Genomic DNA, 27,144 nt, shown 5'->3' on the forward strand with positions numbered 1-27,144 from the left:
CACTATATCAATAGAGCCAAGGACAAAAACCATATGATTATCTCCATAGATGCAGAAAAAGCATTTGACAAAATCCAACATGCATTTATGATAAAAACCCTATAAAAATTTAGAATAGATGGTCTCTACCTCAAACTGATAGAAGCCATCTATGAAAAACCAGCAGCCAATATCATACTAAATGGTCAAAAACTGAAACCCTTCACACTAAAATCAGGAACAAGACAAGGATGTCCACTATCACCACTCTTGTTCAATATAGCTCTGGAAACATTAGCCACAGAAATTAGACAAGAGAAAGAAATAAAAGGAATAAAGATAGGAAATGAAGAAGTCAAATTGTCATTATTTGCAGATGACATGATACTCTATACAGAAGACCCCAAGAACTCCACCAAAAGTCTTCTAGACTTAATAACCAAATTCAGTCAAGTAGCTGGTTACAAGGTCAACACACAAAAATCAATAGCTTTCCTCTACACGAATGACAGACTCACTGAGAGAGAAATAGGGCAAATAATTCCTTTCACAATAGCATCCAAAAAACTGAAATACCTAGGAATCATCCTAATGAAAGAAATCAAAGACCTCTTTTCTGAAAACTATGGCACTCTGAAAAGAGAGATTGAAGATGATATCAGAAAATGGACAGACATCCACTCTTCCTGGGTAGGAAAGATTAATATAGGGAAAACGACCATACTTCCAAAACTGCTATATAGATTTAATGCAATTCTGATTGAGATCCCAGCAGTATACTTCATGGACCTTGAGAAAACAATCCAAAAATTCATTTGGAACAAGAAGAGACCCAGAATAGCAAAAGCAATTCTAGGTAACAGAGACATGGCAGGAGGTATCACAATTCCCAACCTGCAACTCTACTACAAAGCTACTGTGATAAAAACAGCATGGTACTGGCAAAGAAACAGACCTGAGGACCAGTGGAACAGATTAGAAGATGCAGAAACAATGCCAGACACACTCAGCCATCTGATCTTTGATAAAGGAGCCAAACACCCTCCCTGGAGGAAAGATAGCCTCTTTAATAAATGGTGCTGGAAAAATTGGGCTTCAACTTGCCAAAGATTAAAACTAGACCTATATCTCTCACCATGCACTCAACTAAAATCAAAATGGATTAAAGATCTAAATATTAAAATAGAAACTCTGAGCCAGTTGGAACAGAGGTTAGGTAGAACCCTTGAAGTCATCGGTGTGGGAAAAGATTTTATGAACAAAACCTCAATTGCCCGTGAACTAGCACAAACAATCAACAAATGGGATCTCTTCTTATTAAAAGGCTTCTGCACAGCAAGAGAAACCACCAGCAGTGTGAAGAGACAACCCACAATGTGGGAAAAAATCTCCACCTGCTTTTCCTCAGACAAAGGTCTACTATCTCAAATCTATAAAGAATTTAAAAAGATCAGACCTCCCAAATTTAATGACCCAATCCAAAAATGGGCATCTGAAATGAACAGACATTTCTCACACAAAGAAGTAGAAATAGCAAATAAATACATGAAAAAATGTTCAACATCACTGGTCATTCGAGAGATGCAAATGAAAACAATGCTGAGATTCCACCTCACCCCAGAAAGAATGGCTGCTATCATGAAATCAACCAATAACAAATGCTGGCGGGCTGTGGGGAAAGAGGAACGCTGCTTCACTGCTGGTGGGACTGTAGACTGGTGCAAGCACTGTGGAAATCAGTATGGAGATACCTCAAAGAACTAGGACTGGAAGTCCCATTTGACCCCGCTATTCCCCTGCTGGAGATCTTCCCCAAAGAATTAAAAGAATCATACCACAGTGATATATGTGCACCCATGTTCATAGCAGCACAGTTTGTAATAGCTAAAACTTGGAAACAGCCCAAATGCCCATCAACTGGAGACTGGATAAAGAAAATGTGGTTTTTTTATGAAATGGAGTACTACTCAGCCATCAAAAATGAGAAATTAGAGACATTTATAGCTAAGTGGATGCACATCGAGCTGATACTCTTAAGTGAAATAAATAGGACACACATGAATAAATACCAAATAGTTTCTCTGGTGTGAGAAATTGAAAGTGTAAATGAGGACTAAATGTATAATAGGTAATGTGAAATAGGAAGAAAAGGGGCAAAGGGGAAGGAAGTGGGAGGGCTAGGGGAAAGGATAGAAGGGAATGGGATTAATATGAGAAAATGGAAGAATAGGAACAAAATCTTAGTAAATAAGGAGGAATGGAGGGGTTGAAGGGAGGGCTGGGCAAGGGTGTAAAATAAGAACCAAGAGTGACTATGTAAAGGTGCAAATTTCCAATGATGAATGTCATTATATTGTAAACCTAAAATGTACCAATGATTAAAATGAATAATCGATAATGCAAAATAGGAAGAAAAGGTCCAAAGGGGTAGGGGTAGTGGGAGGGGCAGGGGAAAGGAAAGAAGGGAAAGGAAAAAAGATGAGAAATGGATAAAATGGAAATAAAGTCTTTGTAAATAGGGAAGGGTGGAGGGGGTGAAGGGAGGTCTAGGAATGGGGAAAAAATAAGAACCAAGATGCATCATGTAAAGGTGCAAGTTCCCAATGAGAAATGTAATTGTGTTGTATACCTACAATGTACCAATAAAAGAATTTAAGAGCAAACAAACAAAAAAAATAGCATATGAAAAAACTGACGTAATTGTACCTTTCATTAACATTGACAAATTTAATTTTTTTACTTTGATATTTCAGAAGGAAAATTGTAACATCTTGCTCCATTATATATTTAAGATTTATTCTTCATTTGCATATTAAAAGTATAAATTAGAAACCATAAAAATGTGTAACTTTTGAAGTAACACATTGGTTTTTAAGCAACACGTAAGTTCATGACAAAAGTGATATAGATGATCTTATAGTCAATATATGCTATTTCTTTAGCCTTACATCCTAAACACAGGCAACATTCTTTATTTTTTAATTTTTAAAATAACTTCATTTTCAAATACATACACACAAAAAATTGAAACCAAAAGAATTACACATATAAAAAAATTAAAACAAAAGAAGAACAATGCAAGTGGAAAAAACCTACAATAATATTCAAATACAGTAGAACTCAACAAAAACAAAACTGAAAAGCACTTAAACATTTTTCCATATAACTTAAAAAAGCATCTCAAGCACCAACAAGACACCAGAGGATGTGATTTGTTTCAGAAAGATCCCCCAAACCAACATTGAGCAAATAATGATCTGGAAAAAATCCCACTTAGTTAGCAGACTCCACTTCAGCCAAACTTCTCCTTAATTTAAATTTCGGTACAGTCATGTGACACGTGATGGAAACACAATCTGAGAAATATATTATTAGGCCATTTCATCTGTGTGTATCCTTAATTACACTTTCAGTTTCTCACACTAGAGAAACTATTCGATATTTACACATGTGTGTCCTATTTATTTCACTTAAGAGGACGGCCTCAATATGCATCCATTTAGCTATAAATGTCTATAGTTTCCCATTATTTACGGCTGAGTAGTACTCCATTTTATAAAAAAACCACATTTCTTTATCCAGTGTCCAGTTGATGGGCACTTGGATTGTTTCCAAGCTTTTGGTATTATGAACTGCACAGCTGTAAACATGAATGCACATCGCTGTGGTAAGATTCTTTTAATTCTTTTGGGAAGATACCCAGCAGGGGGATAGCTGGGTAGAATGGGACCTCTAAGCCTAGTTCTTTGAGGTATCTCCATACTGATTTCCACAGTGGTTGCACCAGTCTGCACTCCCTCCAACAATGGAGAAGGGTTCCTTCTCCCCACAACCCCACAAGCATTTGTTATTAGATGATTTCTTAAAAGCAGCCATTCTTTCTGGGGTGATATGGAATCTCAGTGTTGTTTTCATCTGGATCTCTCAAATAACGAGTGTTGTTGAACATTTTTTCATATATTTATTTGCTGTTTTTACTTCTTTGTCTGAGAAATGTCTGTTCATTTCAGATGCCCATTTTTGAATTGGGTCTTTGAATTGGGGGGGGTGTCTAATTTTTTTCAGTTCTTTATGTATTCTAGATACTAGGCCTTTGTCTAAGGCACATTTGCTGAAATTTTTTTCCCACATTGTAGGTTGTATCTTAGCTCTGTTGGTGGTTTCTCTTGCAGTGCAGAAGCTTTTTAATAAGATAAGATCCCAGTTGCTGATTCTTTGTGCAAGTTCCCGTGCCACTGAGGTTGTGTTCATCAAGTCTTTTCCTATACCAATATCTTCAAGAGTTCTACCTAATTTATCGTCCAGCAAATTTAGTGTTTCTGTCCTAATATTTAAATCTTTAATCCACTTTGATCTTAATTTAGTACGTGGTGATAGATATGGGTCTAGTTGTAATCTCTGGCAGGTTGAAATCAAGTTTTTCCAACACCATTTATTAAGTAGGCTATCTTTCCTCCAATGAGAATGGTTGGCACCTTTATTAGAGATGAGGTGGCTGAGAATATCTGTAGTTGTTTCTGCATCTTCTAATCTATTCCACTGATACTTGGGTCTGTTTCTTTGCAAATACCATGCTGTTTTTATCACAGTAGCTTTGTAGTATAGTTTCAGGTTGGAGATTGTAGTACCCCCAGCCAAATCTCTGTTGCCAAAAATTCTTTTGCTATTCTAGGTCTCTTCTGGTTCCAAACGAATTTTTCAATTGTTTTCTCTAGTTTTGTGAAATATATTTTTGGAATTTCAATAGGAATTGCATTAAATCTATATAAGAGTTTTGGAAGTATGGCCATTTTCACTATATTGGTTCTTCCTATCCTGGAACAAGGGATGTCCTTCCAGTTTCTTATATCCTCCTCAATCTCCTTTTTCAAAGTGCTATAGTGTTCAGTGTAGAGGCCTTTTGCTTCCTTTGTTAAATTAACTCCGAAATATTTCATTTTTTTGGATGCTATTGTAAAAGGAATTGTTTCCCTAATTTTTTTCTCAGTGAGTATATTATTAGTATATAAAAATGCTATTGTTTTTTGAGTGTTGACCATATATCCAGCTACTCTTCTGAATCTATTAATTAAGTCTGGAAGTCTTTTGGAGGAGATTTTTGGGTCTTCTATGTAAAGTATCATATCATCAGCAAATAAGACAGTTTAACTTCTTCCTTTCCTATTTTTATTCCTTTTATTTCTTTCTCTTTTCTAATTGGTGTGGCTAATATTTCAAGAACAATATTAAACAGGAGTGGTGATAGTGGGCATCCTTGTCTTGTTCCTAATTTTAGAGTGAAACTTTTGAGTTTTTGACCATTTAGTATGATGTTGCCTATTGGATTTTCATAGATGGCTTTAATCAAGTTGAGATAAAGACCTTCTATTCCAATTTTCTGTAGGTTTTTTTATCATAAAAGCATGTTGGATTTTGTCAAATGACTTTTCTGCATCTATTGAGATGATCATATGATTTTTGCCCTTGATTCTCTTAATATAGTGTATTATGTTTACTGATTTACAAATGTTGAGCCATCCTTGCATCCCTGGGATAAATCCAACTTGGTCAGGGTGTATGACCTTCTTGAGGACTCCTTGTATTCTGTTTGCCAGTATCTTGTTGAGGATTTTTCCATCAATATTTATTCAAGAGATGGGCCTGAAGTTCTCTTGTTGGGTTGTGTCTTTCCCTGGTTTTGGAATCAAAGTAATACTTGCTTGCAGGAATGAATTTGGAAGCCTTGCTTCCCTTTCAATTTCCTTGATGAGTTTAAAGAGTAATGGCAATAGTTCTTCTTTAAATGTCTTGAAGAATTCAGCAGTGAAGCCATCAGGACCTGGGCTTTTCTTTGTTGGTAAATATTTTACTACATTTTCAATTTCACTCATTATTACTGGAGTGTTTAGAATTTCTATATCTTCTTCATTTAACTTTGGTAATTTGTAGGTATCTAGGAATCTGTCCGTTTCTTCTGTGTTTTCTATTTTATTAGAGTATAGGTTCTTGAAGCAGGTATTGATGATCCTCTGGATTTCTCCTGGATCTGTTGTGACAACCTTTTTCATTCTTGATTGCATGGGTTTGAGCCTTTTCTTTCCTTTTTTTGATGAGGTTGGCTAAGGGTTTATCAATTTTATTCATTCTTTGAAAAGACCAACTCTTTGATTCATTAATTTTTGTATTGTTCTCTTAGTCTCCATTGCATTGATTTCTGCTCTGATCTTTATGATTTCTTCTCTTGTGCGAGCTTTGGGTTTGTTATCCTCTTCTTTTTCTAGAAGCTTGAGGTTCTGCATTAGGTTATTTACTTGAGTTCTCTCTGTTTTCCTAATATGGGCATTGACTGCTATGAATTTCCTGCATAGAACTGCTTTCATTGTGTCTCATAGATTCCTGTATGTTGTACTGGCATTATCATTTACTTGTAGAAACTGTCTAATTTCTTCTTTAATTTCCTCTGTGACCCATTGGAGGTTGTTATTTAATTTCCATGTGTTTGTGGTGGTATTGCAGTTTCTTATGTCATTGATCTCCAATTTTATGGCACTATGGTCTGATAATATACAGGGGGCAACTTCAATTCTTTTACATTTACTTAGACATGTCCTCTTAACTAACATGTGGTCTATTTTAGAGAATGACCCATGTGCAGCCAAAAAGTATGTGTATTCTAATTTTGTGGGTTGGAATACTCTGTAAGCATCTATTAAGTCCATTTGTTCAATAGCTTGGTTCAATTCTAGAATTTTGTTGTTAATTTTTTGTCTAGATGATCTGTCTAGTTGTGATAAAGGGGTATTGAGATCCTTCACTACAATTGTATTAGAGCTTATTTGGTTTTTCATGTCAATTAATATTTTTTTTGTATAGTTGGGGCATTCATATTTGGTGCATATGTATTTATGATTGTCATCTCTTCCTCTTGGACAGTTCCCTTCACAAGGATGTAGTGACCATCTTTGTCTCTCTTAATTAATTTTAGTTTGAAATGTACTTTGTCTGCAAATAGAATTGCTACCCCTGCTTTTTTCTGTGTTCCTGTGGCATGGAGAACTGTTTTCCATCCTTTTACTTTCAGTCTATGAATTTCTTTTTGAGTTAGGTGTGTTTCTTGTATACAGCATAGTGTTGGATTTTGCTTCTTTATCCATTCTGTCAGCCTATTTCTTTTGATTGGTGAATTGAGACCATTAACACTGATACTTATAATTGATAGATATTGACTCATCCTTGTCATGATGTTTTAGTATTGATGGTTCTTTTTTTCTTTTTTTTTTTCCTTTTGCTTTAGTTTCTTACCTTGCCTGGTGGCTTCCCTCTGTTGGGCCTCATGGAGTTGTGATCTTCACTGTCTTTTTCTAGGATATTGCTTAGGATTGTTTGGAGTGCTGGTTTGGTCTTCATGAAATTTCTCAAGTATTCTTTGTCATGAAAGTATCTAATTTCCCCACTGATTTTGAAAGATAATTTTGCAGGATACAACAGTCTAGGTTGGAAGTTATTTTCTTTTAGGGCTTGAAATCCTTGACTCCAGGCTCTCATTGACTTCAGGGATTGTGTTGAAAAATCTGCTGTGATTCTGATAGACTTTCCTTTGTAGGTGATTTGTTTCTTTTCTCTAACTGCCTGTAGGATTTAGTTCTTCTGTTGGGTTTCTGGGGATCTTTTTATTTTTTTTTTTTTTCGGTACTGGGGATCAAACTTGGGTCCTTGTGCTTGGGGATCTTGATTATTATGTGTCTAGGCATAGATTTTTTTTCATCATGGCTAGTTAGAGTTCTATATGCCTCACTTATGTGTATGTCCAATTCTCCCCCTCTGTCTGGGAAGTTTTCTACTATTACTTCTGTGGACAGTTTTTTAATGTCAATTGTATTTTGTCCTTTTTTTGTGGACTTCTATCAGTCTTATTTATTCTTCCTTGCATCATCTAGCAGCTGCTGGATTGATTTCTCATGGTCCCTTACTATTTTTAAGAAATCTCTGTTTTCATGGTCCTTAACTGCAATCCTGTCTTCTATATCTGATATTCTATCTTCAGATTCCCTCAGTCTGCTCTGCATGCTTTCAATGGAGCTTTTAATCTCCTGAATATCTGTTTGAGTCTGTTTCATGGATTCCATTTCTTTCTTATGTTGAGCGATCATGGTTTCTATTTCTTATGCTGGGCATTCATGGCTTCCAGCGTATTTCTGAGCTTATCTATTTTTTTTATCTGTTTCTGTTCTAGGACTTCTAATTATGCCTTTTACTCTGCTTACCATCTCTGTAGTTATCTGGGAGATTATTTCTGCTTTGAATTTTTCTAAAGCCTCATTCATCTGTTTTGTTACTTCCTGTGCTATCAGTTCAGGGTGTCCAGGTGGCTGATTATCAGACTTTTCCACTTCGTTTTCCCCAGAAATTGCCTTTTGTGGGGTGGAAGCCTGACTTTGTTCCTTGCTTAAATGTCTTCTCATTTTTGTTTTTGATACTGTCAGTTATAAGTCAATGAGTCCCAGTAAGCCAGTCACAGATCTGTGAGATTCAGACAGACTTCCGGCTGCAAGTCCCAAATTGAGCTCCATGCCCTCCCACAGGGTCAAATTCCATAAGGCTCTACCACAGGTTTCACCTGTCTTTCCCCTGAAAATAGTCCAGGATCAAATGGGAGGTGATGATCCCTTCCCTCCAACTTACCAAGTAAAAAAGGTGGTCTGGTGTGCCTATATTGCAGAGAGTATCTTAACTTTTTCAGTGGGCTTCAGTTTTCATCAGGGAGCCTCAGAGAGGCCCTCTCTCTGCTGTTCACCTCTGCAACTCAGGACAATGGTCTGTATGTCCCCCTGTGCCTCTGTAGTGTGGAACCAGGTAGCTGCACAGCCAACAGGCCAGAGGTGGGGGAGGGTGGTGGTGGTGTCCTCATGGTCTTCTGGATGCAAGTGGGTGGGGCAAACCAGATGGAGCAGGGCACAGCTACTGGCATCTTACCATAAGGCCAAACTGGCAGCCAGTGTGCCTGCCCAGGGGGTATCCTCATGGTCTCCTGGATGCAACTCCAGGCATGATTCTTCAGAAGAAGTCTGTTATAAAAATTCCTTCAATTTTAGCTTTTCTTTAGAACATTTCTATAGCTCACATATTTTTGACTTTTCATGTATTAATTGATCAATTTAAATGATTACCAGATATATAAATTTAGACTTTAATTACCTTTGAAACAAACTTAGCTTCCTCTTTATTTTTTCCAATGGTGAATATTTTTATTTTTCTACATTCTCCAGTTCAATTTTGTAAATATACATGATCAGCTTAAATCATTTTTTCTTCTTAATGGACTAAACTCAAGTGTTCTACTTATCTAGTGCTCAGTAAATACATTCAAAAACCTAATGGCATTAAATAATCATTTCATTAATCTCATAAACTCTACCGTCGGAAAATCAGCCAGAGCACAGGAGAGACAATTTTTAGTGCTCCACAATGTCCAAAACTTCGTGAAAAAACACTCAAAAGACTCACAAAGCTTAGTTGGGTTGTCTCAGTCTGGGGTTATATGATGAGACTGAAGTCTTAAAGTGGGTGGAAGTAGATTGATTGTAAGGGATTCTTCAACATATCTGGAAGTTAATTCTGGCTGGTGAGGGGGACTGTTAGCACATCTACATGTAGTCTCTGTTGGCCTGGGTTTTGTCTTAGTTAGATTTCTCATATGATGTCTCAGGGAGCCAAAAGAAAGTGTGTAGAGAAAGAAGAGGAAGCTGTGGGCCTTGGAAATTACTACTTCTGATCAATTATATTTGTTAAGTGTAAATCACTATTATTAGTCCTAAATCAAGGACAGGGGACATATACTGTACCTCTTGATGGGAGAAGAGTCAAATAATTTAGGAATATATTTTAAAACTGTGGTCAATTCCCCACTGATTAATGTCTGCCCCACAAACTCTTCTCTCTCATAAGGTATCATTGATCTCTTATTGAAAGCCAGTGCCACTACCTAGGGAATTAGCCAGCTCCACCATGCCCTTTTTTTCTCTTCTCTCCCCTTTCTTCACATCAACTTTTCACTCTTTACTAGATTATTCTGGATAGCACACAGTCCTGTTCTTCTTCCCTTTTAAAACTAACATATACATCAACAAACTTTTTTTTTTAAGTCATGAGACTTGATAGCTACCTCCACATTTCTTCTTTCTGTAGGACTTAGTGGAACCCACCATATATAGTTCCTTTCCTCTCACATTTTTATAACTGGACACTATTCAAGTATTTGCCTCTATTTTAAATTCAATAAAAAAGCTCATTCCAGCATCTCCAAAGTTCTCCTTTTTTTTTTTTTTTAATTTCAATGCTCAGTATTCATTCTTCATCTAACTTGAGTTTAAAACACTAATTGACACAGGCAATGATTCCTCATTCTCCTTGCACTTAGCCTTCTGGACACCAGATTCTTGGTTCCTTTTCTACTTCCTTTGTTCCTCTTTCTCAGTTCCATTTGTTATTCCTCTATTTTTATCTGAATGAACCCTTTTAATGTTAGATACTGCCTTGGCTTGGATCCCCCAGAAGCAAACCCTGAGATAAGGACTTGCCTAAAGCTAGTTCTTTTTATCAAATGATTTTAAAAAGACAGGTAAGGTAGAATGAAAAATAGGAATCAGAAAATAAAGAAAAGCTAAATGAGAATGATTTACTAAATTGATTTTAACTCTTGTGTATAACTGGGGCTCAATACTTCTGGGTTATTTTATGAGAAATTATATCAAATAAGTCTAGAAAAGACCCAAACAATGTGTTGATAAGGGTGGTATTTATGCATTTCACTGATTGACAGTTGCTCACATGTTTCTTAACTGTCCCTTAAAAATTCCTTGTGTGAAGTTATGCTGGGATGGCTGAGTAACTATCATAGGCTCCCAGGCAGTTCCCAAAAAGAAATTCCAGGACAAAAGTAAGAGAAACATAGTACAGCTAATGTGAGATACACAAGTCTATGCTTTCACAGTAACTGGCTGCAGTAGCAGCAGTAACAACAGTGGCCAAAAACATAAAATGAAACATCCCCTCCGAACAACAACAAACCCACAAAAAAGGGCAAAACAAAACAAAAGATTAGCAGAGAGATGTGACTTAGGGAATGACAGTCAGCAGTATAAATTTATCAGAGCTTGTCTTTGGGATTCTTCTCTAGATCCAGTAACATTCTTTTAAGTACCAACTTTATGGTAAAAATTCCAAATTTGTATTTCTAACCCAAATTTTTACATGTGCAACACACTATGGAACATCCATGTATTTAATAGGCACAAGCATATAAATCATAACATGGTCAAATGGTATTTCCCATCTCCCCTTCACACTGACTCCATCTATTTCAGACAGCATGCATTTACTTCTCACTTGCTTTCCATGGCTATCTCTTTAGAACAAGCTGCCATCACTTTTGACATGGACTGTGGCAATTGTTTCCCAGTTGAACTCACTGTCTCTCCCCTTGCTCATCTTTAGGCATTTCTCAACAGATAGTTAGATGGATCTGATTCAGTGAAGTTCATATTATTTCATTTCCTTGCTCAATTCCTTCCAAAGGCTTTTCACATCATTCATAGTAAGATAATGCATGAATTATGCATTGAACCCAGTGAGTTTCTCAGATCTCATGCTCTTTTCTACTCTCCTTTCCTCTACATCAGCTACCCTGATCCCTTTTTATGGTACCATTAATACCCCAGTCCTATTTCTGCCTGAAAATGTTTGAGTTTGTATTTATTCTGCTGATAGCAATTGACTATTAAAAATCCTATTAATTATATCCTTCTCTCCTAGTCTGTCCTTAATTATTGCCTTTTCAATGTTGTCTGTACTGATGATCATATTGATTGTAAACTTCCTCTCTCTCCAATACTATTGAACTTCTTTATATTTTCTTTTTTGTTTCTGTAGTACTTGTGACATTATAACATACATAATATGTGCTTATAAATAATGATATATGATTTATATATTTATTTTATCTCTTCTTTATTTTCTGTGTTCCAAACCTTGACCCCTTGAGAATGTTAATTTCATGCCTCCAAGATCCTTCTCTTTCAGCTCATGGGTGCATTTTGGACATCTAGAACAGTACTTGATTCATTAATGGGGCATCACATCAATTTTAAGGAAGCATCATGGGGGTGTATAACACCCAAGTTTATTTTTGCAAGTATTTCTATTGATGAATTATTAATTTGAATTTTATGATTTTTATTATATTAAACAATGTACTTAGAAAATATAAAAAATAATGTATTAAATTTTTAATATTTATTGTTTATAAATGAGTCTCAAAATATTTAACACCAACTGCTTTTTTGTTTCCAAAGTATAAAAATAACAATAGACATAAATTCCCATATGAAGTATAATGAAAACACCAAAAGATTTCTACAACAAAAATAACTTTTACTTCAATTTTTACACCAAAGGCAGTCTTCGCACATGAAAATAGCGTGTTCCATACACACGTATCACTTACACTGGTAGCACATGTGTTTTGCTTTCCTGTCTTTTTTTTGTAGGACATACTCAACTTGCTATTTTATCAGGAGGTTCTTTTATATTATACAATTTGTAGTTTACAGGAACATGAAATATGAATAAAATATTAAATGCTTAATGTGTATTGTATATTTAGAATAAACATCAACATTTGAGGACAAGGAGCCTGCCCAGAGAGGAGTTGCATGGACACAGGGGCTCCTGCAAGAGGCCTGCCATTCCATCATTGAGTGCATCCAGATCCTGGGGAGCAGATGTGTGGCCCAGACCAGTGCTGGTGCAGGCAGATTCCATCTTGGGGTTGGCTCTGACAACAGAGGCTCCCAGAACCCCCCAAGCCAAGAGTCTGCTCAGAGAAGAGCTGCACAGGCACCCAGGGCCCCTATGGAGGCCTGCCATTCCATCCCTAAGTGCAAGCAAATCCCTGGGAGCAGCTGTATGGCCTAGTTCAGCTCAGCTACTGGCAGATCCCAGCCAGGGCTCTGCCCCAATGCCAGAGGAATAGGAATATGTGCCCAAGACAAAGGCCCACCCAGAAAGGGGCTGCTCAGGCACATTGACTTCAGCCAGAGGCTCACTATACCAATGGTGACAGCCAGGGACCCATGTGGAGAAGAGCTGTATAGGCACACAAGCAATACCCAGAGGCTCACCCCAATACCATTGATAAGTGCAAGGAGACCTTAGGGAAGGCCTGTGCAGACAACAGCAACTGGGGTGCACAGCCCCCAACCAAAGGCCCCTCCAGACAATAGTTACATAGGGGCCCCAGTGAGAGGCACACCTAGATACCATCCCAAATGTGCTCAGACCCCAGCAAGAAGCCCACCCAGGCAAAAGGTCAGCTCAGGGATCTAGAAGGCCACCACTCTGAACCCAGGAATTGGTGTACTGGTGAGCAGCAGAGTAAGGGGTTCTCAGTGGCATGCTGAGAACTCAAGACCACTGGGTGAGCAAAAAGTCACCTCAAAAAAGAAACAGCAGGCTGCATCTGTTGAAATGAGAAGACAAATAAATAAGTCTCAAAACCAGACTTCCAGATCACCTGAGGGAACCACAAAGGGCAATGAGATGGAAAAATCTGATATTCAAACACCTGGAGTCCCTGAACTGGCAACAAAAGGGGAGCTGGAAAAAATGAAATCAGAAATAATTTCTCAGGTAACAGCAGAGATTGGGCTCATAGTGCAAGACATGATTAATAAATCTAGAGCAGACACAGATAAAAATATAGAGGAGCTGAGGAATATGATGGAATCCCAACTTAGGAAACAAATGGAATCCATAAAATAGATACAAACAGATTTCCAGGAGATTAGAAACTCCATTGAAAGTTTATGCACCAGAATGAGCCAATGCAAGGATAGAATTTCAGATATAGAAGATAGGATTGCAAATAGTCATCAGGAAAAGAAAAATTTCTTAAAAATAGTAAGGGACCATGAGAAATCAATCCAGCAGCTGCTAGATGATGCAAAGAAGAATAACATCAGAGTGATTGGAGTCAAGGAAGAAAAAGGAGAGAGCGTTGATGACATTAAAAAACTGTTCAGAGAAGTAATGGCAGAAAACTTCCCAAATAGGGGAAAAGAACTTGACATAGACATAACGGAGGCATATAGGACTCCAAGTAGCCATGATCAAGAAAAATCTACACATAGGCATGTAATAGTTCCAATTCCAGAAACCCAGAAGAAGAACAAAATTCTGCAAGCAGTTAGAGAAAAGAAACAAATCCTGTACAAAGGAAAGCCCATCAGAATCACAGCAGACTTCTCAACACAAACCCTCAAGGCAAGAAGAGCATGGAGTGATGTATTTCAAGCCCTAAAGGAAAACAACTTCCAACTCAGATTGATGTACCCTGCAAAACTATAATACTTTCACAACAAAGAGCTCCTTAGGAACTTCATGAATACCAAACCAGCATTCCAAAAATTTTTAAACAATATCCTAGGAAAAGACAATAAGGATCACAACTCCAAGAAGCCCTGCAGAATGAATCCATTAGGCACAACAGGAAATTAAAAGCAAAGGGTGAGAATCTAGCAAAAAGAAAAAGTCATGACAATAAGGCAATACTTATCAGTTATTACCATCAATATTAATGGTCTCAATTCACCAATCAAAAGAAACAGACTAGCAGAATGGGTCAAGAAGCAAGAGCCAACAATATGCTGCATACAAGAAACACAATTCAAAAAGAAACTAAGAGACTGAAAATTAAAGGGTAGAAAACCATACTCCATGCGACAGGAACCCGAAAAAAGCAGGAGTAGCTATCCTCTTTGCAGATTAAGTGGATTTTAAACCCACACTGATTAAGAAAGACAAAGAAGGACACTACATCCTTGTAAAGGATACAATCCAAGATGAAGAGATGACAATCATAAATATCTATGCACCAAACACTAGTGTTCCCAACTATATAAAACAAATACTAATGGACATGAAAAATCATATAAGCACTAATACAATAATACTGGGGGACCTTAATACTCCACTCTCACAAGTAGATAGATCAACTAGACAAAAAACAGACAATGAAATACTAGAACTCAATCAAACTCTTGAACAAATGAACTTAACAGATATTTACAGAGTGTTCCACCCCACAAAATCAGAATACACATGCTTTTCAACTGCACATGGGTCGTTCTCTAAAATAGGCCACATACTCACTTATAGAACATGCTTAAGTAAGTGCAAAGGAATTGAAGTTGTCCCCTGTATATTGTCAGACCATAGTGTGATGAGATGGGAGATCAATATCAAAAGAAACTGCAAGAATTTCATAAACACATGAAAAGTGCACAGCACACTTCTGAATAACCAATGGGTCACAGAGGAAATTAAAGAAATCAGACACTTCCTACAACTAAATGACACTGCCAATACAACATACCAGAATCTATGGGATACAATGAAAGCAGTCTTACAAGGGAAATTCGTAGGAGTGAATACTCACATTAGGAAAACAGGGCAAGCTTAACTACACAACATGATGCTGACCCTCAAGCTTCTAGAAAAAGATAAACAGGACAAACCCAAAGCCCATAGAAGGGAGGAAATTATAAAGATCAGGGCAGAAATCAATACAATGGAGACTAAGAGAACAATACAAAAAAATCAATGAAGCCAAGAGTTGGTTCTTCAAAAGAATAAATAAAATTGACAAACCCTTTGGCAACCTTATCAAAATAAAGGAAAGAAATGGCCCAAATCCATGCAATTAGGATTGAAAAGGGTAAAATTACAAAGGACCAGCAGAAATCCAGAGGATAATCAATACCTACTTTGAGAATCTATACACCAATAATATGGAAAATACAAAAGAAATGGAGAGATTCCTAGATATGTGTGAATTATCAAAGTTGAACAAAGATGACCTAAAAATTCTAAATGACCCATTAGCAATCAATGAAAGTGAAAATGTAATTAAAAACTCACTAAGAAAAACCCAGATCCTGATGGCTTCACTGCTGAATTCTACAAGCCATTTAGAGAGGAACTGCTGCCACTACTGTACATTTCAAAGAAATTGAAAGGGAAGCAATACTCCCAAATTAATTTCTGGAAGCAAGCATCACCTTGATCCCCAAAGCAGAGAAAGTTCCAACCAAACCAAAAAGGAGCACTAGAGGCCAATCTCACTAATGAACATAGATGCAAAAATCCTTAATAAGATACTGGAAAATAGAATGCAGACGATCATCAAGAGGATCACACACCCTGACCAAGTGGGATTCATTGCAGGGATGCAGGGATGTTTTCACATACACAAATCAGTAAATGTAATACACTATATTAATAGAACCAAGGACAAAACCACATAATCATTTCAATAGATGCCAAAAAAGCATCTGACAAAATCCAACATGCATTTATGATAAAAATCCTACAGAAAATTGGAATAGATGGACTCTACCTCAATCTGATAAAGGCCATCTAGGAAAAACCAACAGCCAGTATCATACTTAATTGTCAAAAACTGAAATCTTGCACAATAAAATCAGGAACAAGACAAGGATGTCCACTACCACCACTCCTGTTCTACATAGTCTTGGAAACATTAGCCACAGCAATTAGACAAGAGAAAGAAAAAAAAAAAGGAATAAAGATAGGAAACAAAGAAGTCAAATTGTCATTATTTGCAGATGACATGATACTCTATGTAGAAGACCCTAAGAACTCCACCAAAAGTCTTCTAGACTTAATAACCAAATTCAGTAAAGTAGCTGGATACAAGGTCAACACGCAAAAATCAATAGCTTTTCTGTATACAAAAAAATAGACTCACTGAGAGAGAAATGCAGTAATCCATTCCTTTCAAAGTAGCATCCAAAAAATTAAAATACCTAGGTCTCAACCTAACAAAAGAAATCAAAGACCTTTACTCTGAAAACTATAGCATCAGAAAAAAGAGATTGAAGAGGATATCTGGAAATGAAAGACATCCCTTGCTCCTTTGTAGGAAGAATCAACATAGTGAAAATAGCCATACTTCCAAAACTGCTATATATATTCAATGTAATCTCAATTGAAATCTCCGCGGCATACTTCACAAACCTTGAGAAAACAATCCAAAACTTCATTTTGAAGAAGAGCCCTAGAATAGCAAAAGCAATACTAGACAATAAAGACATTGCAGGGTGTATCACAATCCCCAACTTGAAACCATACTACAAAGCTACTGTGATAAAACTGTATGGTACTGGCAAAGAAACAGACTTGAGGACCAGTGGAACAGATTAGAAGATTGAGAAAGAACTTCAGATACACTCAGCCACCTCATCTTTGACAACAGAGCCAAACACTCTCACTGGAGGAAAGATAGCCTTTTTAATAAATGGTGCTGGAAAAATTGGGTTTCAATTTGTCAAAGATTAAAACTAGACCTATATCTCTCACCATACTCTAAACTAAAATAGAAATGGATTAAAGCTCTAAATATTAAAAGAGAAATACTAAACTGGCTGGAAGAGAGCTTAAGAAGAACTTTTGAAGACATTGGTGTAGGAAAAGACTTTATCAACAAAGCCTCAGTTACCCGTGAACTTGCACAAACAATCAACAAGTGTTATCTCTTCTTACTAAAAAACCTCTGCACAGCAAGAGAAACCACCAACAGTGTGAAGAGACAACCCACAATGTGGGCAGAATTTTCACCTGCTGTTCCTCAGACAAAGGTCTACTATCTAGAATCTATAAAGAACTTTAAAAAAATCAGATTTAAAGACCCAATACAAAAATGCACATATGAACTGAACAGACATTTCTCAGACAAAGAAGTAGAAATAGCAAATAAACATATGAAAAAATGTTCAACATCACTGGTCACTTGAGAGAGGCAAATGAAAATAACACTGAGAGTCCACCTCACCCCAGAAAGAATGACTGCCATCATGAAATCAACTAATAACAAATACTGGTGGGGCTGTGGAGAAAGAGGAACCCAACTCCACAGCTAGTGGGAGTGTAGACTGGTGCAGCTACTTGGAAATCAGCATGGAAATACCTCAAGGAACTAGTACTGGAAGTCTCATTTGACCCAGCTATTCCCCTGCTGGGTATCTTCCCCAAAGAATTAAATGAATCATACCACAATGATATATGTGCACCCATGTTCATAGCAGCACAATTTGTAATAGCTAAAACTTGGAAACAGCCCAAATGCCCATCCACTGGTGACTGGGTAAAGAAAATGTGTGTTTTTTTGTTTTTTTGTTTTTAATAAAATGGAATATTGCTCAGCCATAAAGAATGAGAAACTAGAGACAGTTACAGCTAAATGGATGCATATTGAGGCCATACTCTTAAGTGAAATAAATAGAACACACGTGTAAATCCTGAATAGTTTCTGTAATGTGAGAAACTGAAAATGTAAATAAGGACTAAAAGGTATAATAGATAATGTGAAATAGGAAGAAAAGGGGCAAAGAGGAAGGCAAAATGAGAGGGGTAGGGGAAAGGAAAGAAGGGAATGGAATTAATATGAGAAAAAGAAAAAAACGGAAACAAAGTCTTTGTAGATAGTGAGGGGTGGAGGGATTTAAGGGAGGGCAGGGCATTGGGGAAAAAAATAAGAACCAAGATGGATTATGTAAAGGTGCAAATTTCCAATGATGAATGTCATTATATTTTATATCTTAAATTTACCAATATAATTAATTTAAAATATCACCATTTTTAACATCAAGTGTTAATTACAAAATCTAAAAAAAAACGAACAAGAGTTAAATTCTTGTATGAACTACAATGAAAATACCAATAGAACTGTACAACAAAAATAATCTTTGCTTTAGTTGTTACCCCCAAAGTAGTTTCTTCACACATGACAACTGCATTTTGTTTTCTTGTTGTTCCCATGGTTCTATTTATGCATATGTTTAGAAATGAATGAAACACAATCATTGGCCAATACTTTGTGTTTCGTGTGACCTCATAGTTGCTGCATAACTCTTCAACTGTATCTGTTCTGCCTTTGGTTTGTTGTAAAAAGTTATGATCTCTGGCTTCAATTTTGTTGAATTTTCTCTTTTGATCTTGCCATCATGGTGAAATGCTGACATAAGCAGTATTACAGTTTTCCTTTGCCATATACAAGGCCAATGTTATGTCTCTTTGAAATCCAAAGATTGTACTCTAAAATTCATTATTTTGAACTTGCAACATTTCATTACAAATTTCTGCTTTGTTCTTATGTATAGTTCCTATACTGGTCAACTTGTGCTCTATTAGCAAATGTAACACTAATGAGCCACTTGTAAACCAACTGTTGAATGTTACATTCCAATTAGTTTGAGAGATAGGAGCAACAAGTCTGTATACAACACCCTTGGGTTTATTACTGCACAAATAAAGTCCTTCTGGGTGAATTCTAGGATAAACTTCTAAATTGAAAGTATAACATGTCTTTGCTTCTGACAGTGCATATATTTTTTATGTCATATTTTGAAGGCTTATTTGGCAAATACTGCCTAAATCTACAGCAACCATGATATGCTGCAAGCTATTCATTGATAGTCATGTATTCAGATGGTGTGTAAATTCGTTGACAGTTTGAATCAAAGCTCTTAAACAATGAGCAGATAGCAGCCAGATTATCAGTTCATTTTCTTTCTTGGTGGTTGGTTTTGTCATCAAACAGCCGGCAATTTTGAAGGAAACCAAATATCCTCAGTGTCATTGTTATTCTACAAAACTCAAGCCCACACTCATCACTTCTCCCTAAGTCTTTTACATTCCTGCAATTACCATGAGAAAGCCTTGCTAAGGGCAGAAGACCTATGAATGTTTTTATTTCAGATAATGAGATGTCAAAATAAACACATTTTTAGTGTGACTATCAGTGCATAGAGAATGCCTTACTTACATTTCTTGATTTGTGTATTTCACATCTTGTATCATATTGTCTGTTACAAACAATTTTCAACATTGAATTGTAGTACTGGCATTCTGTTCAGTAGGTTTCACCTCTGCCAAGAACCTAATTATATATTCAGACCTAGTTCTAACTTTGGATGGTTCTGGGATGTGTGGCTATTTTGCTGCATTTTGACTAGTCAAATATGTACTCAACATTGCTGTTTTCTTCCTCATCTGAATCAAAGAGGTCTTCATTCCGTGTGTCTGTGTCAATTCTTGCTACATTTCACTGTCACAGGAACTTTGGCTCACATGGCCAACATCAAAGTCATCATAAGCATTGTCATCAGTGCATGAGTCATCTGATGACTCACTTTCAACTTCCTCCCAAACTTGCAAATCTATTTTTTCATGTGCCATTGTACGAATTGGGCTAATTCTACAATAAAATTCAAAAGAAAACATTTTAAAAGCAAATCCTAAATTTGCAGCAATTTAGCAAAGAGCATTTTATGAGTAAAACTCATCTGTTGATGCTTTGAAGCTCCTGTACACTCCTTGCCCTTTGCCAGGTGAGTGAGTGCATAGATGGATTCTTATTCTCATAGGCACAGCTGCTGTGAGCCACACCCAGATTCCATTAAAGTAAAGTACATATTTACATTACAAAAGTATTTATGGTATGGGTATATTCCCCCCGCCCCCACAATGCCCAGAGATACATACACAAAAATGTTACAAGGAGCATTATGTAGGTAAAAAAAATCTCAATTTGACATTTTTGTACACTTCTACACACCTTGTCATTCACTGTGTCAAGTGGGTGGACACAAAGATTGCTTACTCTATCCCCCAGGTGCAGCTACTGAGGCACAGCTACTGAGACACATAGCCAGCTACCATTATGCTAAACTATATAATTTCATTAGAAAAGTATGAAATTGGTATATTTTACCCACTGTGATGCCCAGGTGGCAGTCACATTTGATGAGTAAAGATCTGACTTCTACTCCTCAGTCTAGTCTACCATGGCCTGTGTGAGTTTCATCAAGAATAAACTTGTTCTGGGCCAGGGATTTAGCTCAGTGGTTCTGCCACCTGCCTCGCAAGCTCAAGGACAGGAGTTTGATCCTCGGTACCAAAACAAAAACAAAAACAAAAACAAAGAATAAACTCGTTGTGATCTTTAGCATCTTTTACGATCTGCACAAAATATATTAATTGAGACTATTAGGATGTTCCTGCTCTAACATTTTATCACTGCTATTTCAGAAGACCATGGTTGGTGAAAAGTTTTCTGAATTACCTAAAATTATGAAAGTTCGAGAAAGAATAAATTTATGAATGTTATATTTGGCTTCAAAATCTATATGTCAGTGAACTGAGTAAAAGTAAACTATATTATTTTTGGTTTGTAACTGAGAAATTAAATTTGACTCTTTAATTGCTTCAAAATAAACTTTGGATAAAGATTCTAGGCTAGTTTACAAATAAAAAAATATCTGCTTCATACAATACAATTTCAAAATAATTTAAAATATATTTTTAGATGCTAAAGGGTAAATTTGCTAGGATCTTCTATTACACTTTCAGCAATAAATAGAAATGAACTGAAATAAATTTATCTCTATAAAATTTAGAGTAACAGTGGTGAAGTTTTCCAAAATGCCCAACGGCATAAAAAACATTATTTTCATGAGTTTTGAGGTACTTCATAATGTTTACCTGCATTTCTAAATTGCCTCTAGAAATTTCCATCTCATTATGATTTCTACAAATTTATTTCTTTTTTGATTCATAATTCCTTCAACTCAAAAAGCCTAAGCATAAAAAGAGGATCATTGTAAATTTCACTTGATCTGTTATGCTCTCTTACAACTTCCTAATCCATTTAGCACTGTTGCAAATTTATACACATACAATAAATCATCTTAGTATAAATATGGCCCTTTTTCTCTGTGTGTTCTCTTTGAAATTATGTCTAAAGCTGTGTCCACATGATTGTTGTTGAATCTGAGTAAGAAAAAGAAAATTCTTTGTCAAACTTGCAAGGGAAAAATGTCCTCACTAATGTTCTTAGGAATCACTCTTTATGTAGTTTAAACAAGCTGGTTGATTAGATTAGCTTTTCAGTATTTTCTAGTTCACCTAGAGGTATATTGTAAACTAGATATAGCTTACTAGTTTACATTATTCAATAGTATAGTAGCCAAATAAATTTCTCACTGTATTTTTTAAAGTTTCCATTCTACACCACTCATTCTGTGTAATTATGGCTTATAGAAGAAGAAATTTGTATGCTCGTGAACTAAGAAAAGAATATGTAGTGATACTGCTTTTAACAATGTGGCCATGGCCTCAATATCATTTCAATGTCAAAGAATAATAAGGACCGTGTATTTGAATAAACTGAAAGTCCACTATGACAGGCTAAAATTTTTCTAAAATTAGATATTTTTTAACCTGAGCTTTAATTGAATTGAATAGACAATATGAGACAAGAAAATTGTTAAAATACCACTCTAGAAGAGGCTTTGGATATGTAAAAGTTATTTACATAAGAGAAGTCGATCATTTTCTATTGCTCTACAAATTATTCCTTTTTGAAAGCTGTATTAACTGTTTCAGGATATCAGGGTACCTTTTGGAATATGATGGTCACAGTTTACTAACTGCTGTCCTAATGATCCCACACAGAACATGCAGTTTATAAAATCTTATTGGTCTTTAGTGAATATCTGACACTCTGGGAGAACATGGCTTCAAAGATTTTTATGTCTGCTGAGTTTCACATAAGGATGGACTTTTATAAGGTTGATATATTTCCCATTTGAATACACCACATGGCTTAAGATTGTGCATTTATAGTTCCCTAACGTACTGTCTTACTGTTACAGGAGAATTTATGTATTTCGTAAAATGTGTTAGATCTCAGATCTTTCACTGCAATGCTTAAATCCAAAACACTGTCATGGAATAGTAATATCAATATCTATACATCTTAACTGTGTGAGGAATAATACTAAAAGAAAGACATAATCCAATGTCTTGGGCCTATGGATATTTCCCTAGCAGCTTTGAAAACTTGATATACTATGTTTCATTGGGAATTAATTTTAATGAGACTATTTGATATGCCAACCTAAACTTTTTACAAAAATATATGCTTATTTGTTGCTAATGCAATATGAAAATAACCAATAACAGTCTTGATACATTTGGATATTTCCTTAAGGTACTTCCAGAATGGAGCTTTTAAGATGCCTGAATATTCAAGGCCGTATAATAAAACTTTTAAGATACCATAAAGATCCAAAAGTGATGCATTTATGACACATGTTTAGTATCACATTTTGAAAAAGTCTAGTTTAACCTTACCAACATTGTTTTTTCTTCAGTTCAATGTGAGAGTAGATATTCTTTAAATAGAATTTTTATAATTTTTTTATTACAGAGATTTCTAACTAAAGACTATTGTTTAAAAAAAGAAGACACATATGTTAGCAGAAAACATATCTGTCCTCCTTTGTAAGTACAAAATAATTCCACCAATTAAAATAGTTTGAAACTTTGGATTAAAGCATATTTTCTCAATGGATTACTGCTTTTCTTATATTTTTGAATAGGAGTAGTGTTAAGGAATTTTTAATTCTCCTCTAGGAAACATTATTTTTTTGCCACTATTACTTTGAATTTTAAAGATCTATATGCAGAAAGGAAGCAGGGAAAGATTATTCAAGTGTTTGACCCCATTTTTCTATATTTCTTCAGTTGTTTTAGTCTTGTGAAATGCTCTTCTTTGATATTTGTGAACTCTGACTCCACAAAAATTACTGTATGATAAAAAGGAAAGAATTATTTATGAAAATGACCACTATGAGTAAGTTCACATCTAAGAAAAAATAATTCTGGCATAAAATTTTCAAAAGCAATTTTTCATTGTGTCTAAATTCTAGTGACTTTTCATTTAGAAAGTATTTCAGGCTGCCAAGAAACCATATAACTAGAGGATAATAAGCAAATTTGCAGAGGCACACCTCTCTTTTGTTGCTTATTTGCTTTAAGCTTAACTATCTAGAGACTATTCTTGTTCAGGGTTATTTCAATCATCTTTGGCATGTCAGATTTTTGTGGAGGAAAGACAAGTATTTGCTTGCTTATCATTGGTTCTTTCCCAACTGCAACAGTATTTCTCCTTGTAGAGAAAAGAATGGGGAATGAATAAGAAATGGCAATTCTCTATTAACTTTACCTCCTAGATGAATCACTATATTGGTTATGGATCCAAAGTAGTGAAGACACAGATTATTTAATGGATAGTTAGGCTTCTTAGAAACCAGTGCCTAGGAAACCAAGAAGTTCTAGGATCTAGGCTAATTTTCATAGATCCATGTTCTTCCTCATCTCTCCTTTTTTCATATCCCCCCATTAGACTAGTAGTATTCAACTGTTATTTATTCAGTCACTCATTAATTTACCAAATATTTGTGAACCATCACTGTTGCTATAGATTGAGTGCTGTATAGGACTTCAGTTATGAAGAAAAAAGAATTAAAAAAATTAATTCACTGAAGAAGTTATTCATAAACTTATGGGGGACATATGCTGCATAAGCACAGAACAAGGGTAGAAGCACTAGTTAGGAGACTACCAGGAGTAGTCTGTCAGAGAACAAGTCTTGGACAACCCTGACAGGCAAGCTAAGAGTTTAGCTTCTTACTGGGGATGTACTGCATTCCTTTGCTATTGGTCATAAAAGATCATACATGTACTAGACTTCAAGATCTTTCAAGCACAGCAACTCTATGTATTCTCTTCATCTTAGATGAAATTATGAAGAAAGAATATGATGGATTTAATCACCCAGATTCAAATCACTGTATTTGTATAAATGCAGAGGAAAAAGTGAAGAATAAATATTTACATGAAATATAAATGTGTTCCAAGTCTGCCCTTTCCAGAAATTTGTGTAAAGGCCACAGATAATAGAATGAAGAGGACTGCATGGACCACCACCAGACCTTCCTCAAGAATTTTTCCAACTTGGTTTCTATCCACTGATAAACTTTTGTGTTAAAATGTGTATGTTCTTTATGATCAGGGCATCAGCATATGCTAGCCCAGTCCCTGGGATCTGAGAACAATTATTTTAATACATTTCATATGAAATTATTTCAGACTAAGGATGACATTTTAAAAATCATCCCAAATGTCCCTCAGGCCTCCAATTAGATTCATACAAATTCTCCTTGCTTTAGACTCAAAATAGAGACAAAAAGGAATTATAGAGCCTCTATCCTTGAAATTCAGTGACTTGATTGCTGTCCAGAAGTGTGACAGTAAAAGGAGTGATTTCTTGAGAAACAGACTAAGATACTGTTTGAACTGGAAGATTAGCTGAATTCCAGAAGAAACCCCTTAAAGAAGCATTTTTAATTTGAATAAAGTATATTGAAAGCAGTATAGAAAAATCTAAAACCATCAAGGATTATTTCCCAAACAATATTAACAAGTAGTTTTAATTAGTTATAACTAGTTCACAAGTATTCTGTCAGGCCCACCTGGTATTGGACTATTTGCTTTGGTAGCTTTGCTTTCCCCAGTTCTCTTCCAATCAGTCTTTTTGATTAATCAAATTGAGTTCAACCTATGATGTGTATTGTTCTAGTCAAATTTTTCAAATCAGAATACTGATAGAGGTTGGATTTTAAATCTGGTGTGACTCATTAATACTTTGTTTCAGATTTTTGTCACTGTTAAATGGTCTTCACACTTAAAATATAGCAAAAATAAAGGTTTATTAAATGCAAACTATTTTCCTTGTGTAAACTAAGGACTGGACAGTACCTGATACTTATTGAGGACTCAACAAATTCCTATTCAGTGCCCTCAATTTGTCATGAAACTGTGAAGAACTGGAGAAAAAGAGTTTCCAAGAGGACATCATTTCTGCCACATAGGGATGAAAAGTGAGGAAAGCTATAATTTCTTGAATATTTACTATATTTCTATGACTGCTAAATGCTTTGATATAATTTCATTTAATTCCAACAACAATTTTATGAGTTTTTGACACTTAAAAAGAATAGTTGTTTTCTGTTTCTCTCATTTGTGATTTCAAAAGACAAGGTAGTTGAATCTATATTCTGTTTATACCAAACTGCATATTAATGTCATATTTTCGACAAGAGGTAGCTGTTACTTTTGGAAATCTTTCAGAACTTTACAAAGATGAGGACATATTTTAAAGGACCTCTGGTGTCTTTTCATGACACTAAACTTTATAATTACCAAAAGGATACAGAAATAAATGTCAGCTGAAAAGTTACACAATCAATTCATTACAACTGAAGTATATCACATTTGGTGAATTTTCTGAAAAATAAAAAAGATTATTTATGAAAGAATATATGACATACCACACTTTTAAGTGAAATAAATCAGATGTGTAAATACCACACTGTTTCTCTGGTGTGAGAAACTGAAAGTGTAAATGAGGACAAAAATGTTTAATAGCTATTATGAAAAAGGAAGCAAATCTTCAAAGGGAAAGGGGAACTTGGGAGGGGGGTATGGGAAAGGAAAGATGGAAAAGAAAAAAAATGAGAAAAGAAGGAAAAGTGGAAACAAAGCTTTTGTAAATAAAAAGGGGTAAGAGGTCAAAGTGAGGGAAAGAGAATGGAAAAAAAAAAGAACCAAGATATTTCATGTACAGGTACAAATTCCCTATGATGAATGTGATTATTATGTATACATAAAATATACCAATAAACTTAATTTGAAAAAAGAAAGAATATATGACAAATATAAAAAGTATTTAACAAATTTAAACTTTCTTCAAGTAGTTCCAGACCTACTTTCTTACTTTGGAAATTAATGTGGAATGTAGCTTGCATAGGATTATTATTTTTAAAGGGAAATAAACATTTTTATCAGCAAATTTCATTACTATAAATTTCTTTTCTGCCTATAAAAGTTCATGTGTGTCATTCAGGGTAACTTGAATCCACCTTCCTGGGCCATAATTATTCATATGTGCCTCAGAATCAACTAATTCTTTATCCCTTTATATATTATATATATATATATATATATATATATATCTTTTTCTTATAGCAAGATAGTGTATGGTAAGGAATTCTGAACATTTGCAACATGTCAGTTTTGTTTTTAAATATGCAGAAAAATGAAAATGAGATTAAAATTCAAGAAATGTCACTAACAAAATTTAAAGTTTTTTTATTTTATATGATGACAGTGATATTTTCAATATTAGAGAGAGCTACCTTTTAC

The sequence above is a fragment of the Heterocephalus glaber genome, unplaced genomic scaffold (genome assembly GCF_053883595.1).
Source record: "Heterocephalus glaber isolate CG9 unplaced genomic scaffold, H.glaber_assembly_v1.0 deba00000331, whole genome shotgun sequence".
Classification (NCBI taxonomy): Eukaryota; Metazoa; Chordata; class Mammalia; order Rodentia; family Bathyergidae; genus Heterocephalus; species Heterocephalus glaber.